Source organism: Lepisosteus oculatus, chromosome 14, assembly GCF_040954835.1.
Source record: "Lepisosteus oculatus isolate fLepOcu1 chromosome 14, fLepOcu1.hap2, whole genome shotgun sequence".
Lineage (NCBI taxonomy): Eukaryota > Metazoa > Chordata > Actinopteri > Semionotiformes > Lepisosteidae > Lepisosteus > Lepisosteus oculatus.
Genome location: NC_090709.1, coordinates 25070203 through 25075750, shown reverse-complemented (window position 1 = coordinate 25075750; position 5548 = coordinate 25070203). Strand labels below are relative to the sequence as shown.

General features: G+C 37.1%; 1 non-coding gene across 1 annotated transcript; it reads right to left on the bottom strand.

Annotated features, from left to right (window-relative positions):
• Nucleotides 1-3494: 3494 nt before the first annotated feature.
• Nucleotides 3495-3582, bottom strand: trnay-gua (transfer RNA tyrosine (anticodon GUA)). The gene is given in 2 exon segments: nt 3495-3530; nt 3546-3582. It is a non-coding gene; the product is annotated as a tRNA-Tyr (tRNA).
• Between the last annotated feature and the right edge of the window lie 1966 nt (nt 3583-5548).

Genomic DNA, 5548 nt, shown 5'->3' with positions numbered 1-5548 from the left:
TTCCTACATACCCATCTTCACATTGCTGGCTTGGACTAGGGGGGGCTTCAGCTCTTGTCGTCAGATCTAATGATATCATGACATGTGGAAGTGACTGCACCTTCATCTTCCGAGATGCTTTCAATAACAAAAACGCTACTTTCACTGGCACAAACACAGCAATAATGAAGGTGGTGGGATTCATCCTTTGTGCTGTTTGTAGGGGTGCAACTCTACGGTGATCTGCTGACTTGAAGAGCAAAAATCAAAATCCTCTGCTATTACTGTTGCTTTTTTCATAGTTTCTTCAAATCCTTCATTTGAACGTAGATTTTGAAGGATATTGATGATAATACCACATAAATTGTGGTTTTCTTGTGATCGCCAATTTTATTCAAATAACAGCCTTTTTTACAGTTCCTTGCGTGTTTCACAAGGTATAATAGCCCCCTTCGCATCCTCAGCTAACATATTTTAAAATTACAATAGCTTATACAGCATGCATGTTTACATTTATATTAAAATTAAAGTAAATATACAAGAATACATACAGTGCTAACCCAATAATTCTTGTCAGGTTCTGCAACAAATCTGCGTTGTTATTTTAACATGTTTCAGCTGAGGGTTCAACAGGAGTATAAATGAATTTTCCCGCCAGCCATTTTAGACCAAATTCCATGAGTGAACATTATTTTCTCAGATGTTGCCGGCATTGGACTTTGCCGGTGGTATTGAATTATGTCCACAACTGTTGTAGTAGTTCCTTCTTGAAATTCGACACGTGCAAAGCACTTGTAATATCATAGGTGTTAAAGTTCGCTGAGTCTATTCGAGTCATGGTGTGTATCCCTGCCTATCATTGGGAGACGGGTAACTTTTTTACACTCAGATTCCAATCTTCAATGCTTTGTGTGAGAGCTTACATAACTTTCATTTTCTCACAATTTCTGACGATTGTTCCAAAGGGGCACCCTGTCAATTCCGAATACTTTTCAAAAATCTGCCTGCATGTTTGATTATTGTCATTTCATTTAGAAAAAGTTCAATATTGATCATAACTAAAGAAAATAATGATCACGAACAAAAAAGGGATAAAGATGCAAGTCGATCTTGAATCAGAGCTGGGTGAAACGGGCTTCTGTTCTGATATGGTTGTATGAGAAACAGGAGGAATCGCCAATCTCCTATAGAACATGAGTTGAATCAGGAGTGAGACATTTAGTATACTCGTGCATATGTCAACGCCTGACCTACATCGTAAAACTAACATTAAGTTGTCAGAGACATTCATTTATATACAAACAAGAGACAGACCAAGTAATAATTCTACATTAGTTCAGGTGGGTAAACCTGAACTAACTAACTAATAAACCTTTTAATAATTCTACATTAACGTGTCCTACATTGATCAGACTAATTGACATGGTCTGATTCAGAGCCTGTGCAGTTCGTGCTAATTACAACAAGGACAGTTCTGATCCCTCATCACCGAACTGAACACAAGTTCAGCTGTTCTCCAGTTTTGTTACGCATGGTTTTTTATTGCAATTGAGTTCAGAGCTGGAGCTGATCTCCAGACAGTACAGTGTTTTGGGTAAGTTGTCGAAATTCGCATGAGGCTGCAGACAACTTACCCAAAGTGTTTTCTATAGCTTTCAGGTGGAGTTCATTTATATAAAACAACGTAAGTGGTATAAACACAACAAGCCAGACGGCAGTCCAACTCATAATTTTCTGACGCGAGGCCTGACGCGTTATTCATTATGCCACTGACCCTGCTATTGTAGTGCTAAAAAACACGTTTTCTACATTTATGTCTGTTCACTCTAAAAACTCTAAAAAAGACAAAGGGTTTGTGTGTCCCGCTAAAATTCCGCTTCATTTCGAATGCAAATAAAAACCGTTTTGTTCCAAGAAATCATAGATTTGTCACATCCTTCATACTATACTTCTCTCTTGTATTAGTAAAGCATTTTGATTTAAACTGAACAATATATGAAAGGTTTCATCTATACACTTACACATAATAAGTATACGAATAAATACTCGGAAGAAGCCGCAGCTCAGGTATTAGAGAGATTTAAAATTGGATCGGAGGATTTAGAGTCCAGACTGCAAACCAACAGCTTACACAGGTCTTTTATAGAACCCTTTTGATTTCCTCTACTTTGTCCCTGTGATGTCATTGTCCTGCTCGCAGCCGAGCCCGACACACGTCTGGTTTCTGTCGCTTGACGCACACCCTGCGGTCCATGCGGGTCCTAATACCCCAGTACAATGAAGGGGACACTAAACTGTAAACAGGTGCCGTCCTTCGGCTGAGACGTAAAACCGAGGTCCTGACTCTCTGTGATCATTCAGGAGAATGGTGGTGGTGGAGGGGAGTCCCCATTACCTGTAAAGCGCATTGAGTGGAGTATCCAGAACAGCGCTATATAAGTGTGCGCAATAATAATAATTATTATTATTATTATTGTAATGTAAAATGCAATAAAAAATAAAAAAATATCAAACTTTGATTCAAAATAGATTAATGTAAAAACTGATAAAGCTAATGCTTTTTTCAGGGCTAAAGCTGTAGCTGCGAGAAGGTTAAAAGCGCACAAGTGATCTGTCTTTCGTCAAAGTAATTGCCGGAGCAGTAAGACGCAGAGCACCATCCAGCAGCTGTAGACGATGTTCGGGGAAGAGCTAATTCTGTTTTTAGCACAGGGAGTGAGAATGAGCTCAGTCCGGCTCCGAGCAGAATCCATCCTGGTTTGGTTACAGTGCGCCTGAGGATCTTTGGATCGCAACGTAAAAAAAAACAATTGCTCACATCGTGTGACTTCCACGACAGGAAGGAAAGATATCACTTAAAAAAATCAGAACTGAAGATTTGGATCCTGGGCCTCAATTTGATCAAATTATTAAAATAATAATTATTAAAATATCAGATTGTGTTTCTGCAACATTTCGTGCACAGTACGCCATTTTTATCTAAAAATAAAACAACAGTCACAACGAGAGCTTTATACGCAGTCTGGGGTATATTCCCCTTTTATATTTTTGCCACTTTATATCGAACCTGTTATACTCCCAGAAGTGCACAGTAGCTTGTACAAATGTACAATTCACCACTGGTATAAACAGATGTGTGCCGTGTTTGCCTTTGTAAGCATTTGTTTAAAAAATAAGTTCACAATACGATAAAAACACAGAAAGCACAAACTTCATAATACAACGATACAAAATCAATACCAAATCATTATGCCAATTAAGTACCTATCCTTTGAAAACAGAGAACACCTTTATATCTACAAAAAACTTGACATTTGTATGTATTTTTGAATTACAAAGCAGACAGAGTAGTCCCTTAATTCAAAGATCGGATCTTGGCCAAAACAAGACAATCAGACGTGGGCTGAATTCGGAACAGGAACCTCTACTTCGTCGTTTATTGAACTTTTGATAAATGTCTGAATGAAACAGATTCGCTTTTTTAACTCTTTGAATAAAGTACACAAAAAGCACCTTCCTTCGAGGCGGAATCGAACCAGCGACCTAAGGATTCCCTAATGACTCCACTACAGTCCTCCGCTCTACCAACTGAGCTATCGAAGGGATGTCAAGCAATGCTCCCTAGCACATACTGCCCAATGTAGTGAAATGTTCCGGGTGATTTAAATCCCACTTCGACATCAAGTTTCCAACTCGTTTCCTTAGTCTTGTTTACCTTGAATTTAAGCCACGAACCAGGATTCTACTGTATAAACTTCCAGGGATATTACAAAATGTTTGATGGGGCATCAATCATTCCAGGCGGAAATTGACTCCTTTTTTTTCTCGAGGGATCATATTAAACATTTCATTAGTATCGAGAGGAGGATCACCATGAGACACAAAACAAACAGTTTCTTTCTGTCTTTATTAGAAAGTAGCGTTTGTGCTACATTAATAATATTTTCGTGGAAATAAAGAAGTTTCGAAATGTGGTTTTGAGTTAAATATTAGCGTGTTCATGTAATTAGTTTGTGTTTGTCATTACTATATATATATATTGCCATGTTACTAGAATTTGTAACTGAAGTTTACTAGTTGTGTTTTTTATGATGGTTAGACATTTGTTGATTACAATATTGTATATAATGTATAATTTGAACTACATATTTTTCAGGTGTGAATAGTTGTATATTTTAAGAATAAATTTCTAAAATAAATCATTGGCTTTATTTACTAGTTTCTACACCTATAAAAATCTTTCTTTGATGTATAATAGACCTTTAACTATATATGTATAGTAGTCTTCTAAATTTATCCGTATAATAGAACTACAACCATTTATGTATAATAAACATATAATCAATTTCATTCTAGACCAGTTACGGAGCACAGTTACACGTCTGGTATGCGTTCAATAGTCGTATATTCTACATCTTTTGCCCACTGGGATGTGCCGATTTTAACTTGGCAAACCAAGATACACATTTTCTAATGAAACCTTAATTAAAAGACAGTTTGTTTCTCGAAAGCGTGTTATGTAAAAAAAGAGAAAAACGAAAATATATGGATGGTAATCTTTCAAAGCTGAAGATTTTACTTTTGAAAAATTGACATTTTATGTACTGTATGCAGATGCATTCGCTGGTTTTAGAACTTTGCTGTACTTCCTGAATCGTTTTCAGTATTATAAAGTGGGTGTAGATTTTTCTTTCAGGTTAGGACGCGAGTGTGTACATGTGTTTGATTTTCGTTTCACTGATTCTCATTGAAGATTTGGGAATTAACGACGAAAGAATCAGTTGCCTCGGAAAGCAGAAGGTTTGGTTCTCAACGATATTGAAGACACGCCCATGTAGAGCAGCGGGTGATGATTTGTGCTATAAAAGACCAAGTGCTCAAAGTGACGTCTGCGTTTACCGTTTAGACTTTTCATCTCGGGCGCACTTTTAGAAAGCAAAGATAGAGCAGTTGTGTTGAATCACATTATAACAGCTGTCAGCAGAGTGGCGCAGCGGAAGCGTGCTGGGCCCATAACCCAGAGGTCGATGGATCGAAACCATCCTCTGCTATGTACACTTTATGCACGATTGATAAGCATACCATCAGTTTAATGAAGTGCATTAAAACTGTTTTTTTCTCTCGTGTGTATGAAAGCTTCACACTTAAGGTACTCTTTCATCTTTACCAATAGCAGATGCCCAAATGTATCTTTGGTTGTTCTGCGATCCTTCATAGTTTCCTCAATTCCTTCAAATGAACATCCATATCAAAGCAATTATGTATATATATATTACAATTAAGGTACATATTAAAAATATCAACGCACATTTGTATAATGCTCATTTAATAATGATTGTCAAGGATTGTCAAGTTCTCCAACAAATCTGTGTTCTAATTTTAAAATATTTTTGCTAAGGATACAACGGGTGTATAAATGAATTCTCCCAACAGCCAGTTAAAGAAAAATTCCACACGTGAAGATGGTTTTCTTGGACATTGACTTAGGTACTTATTTGTTTACTTGTTGTAGTTGCACACGAGTAAAACACGAAGATTTCCTGCCACATTCAAGAGGGTTTGCGAAGAA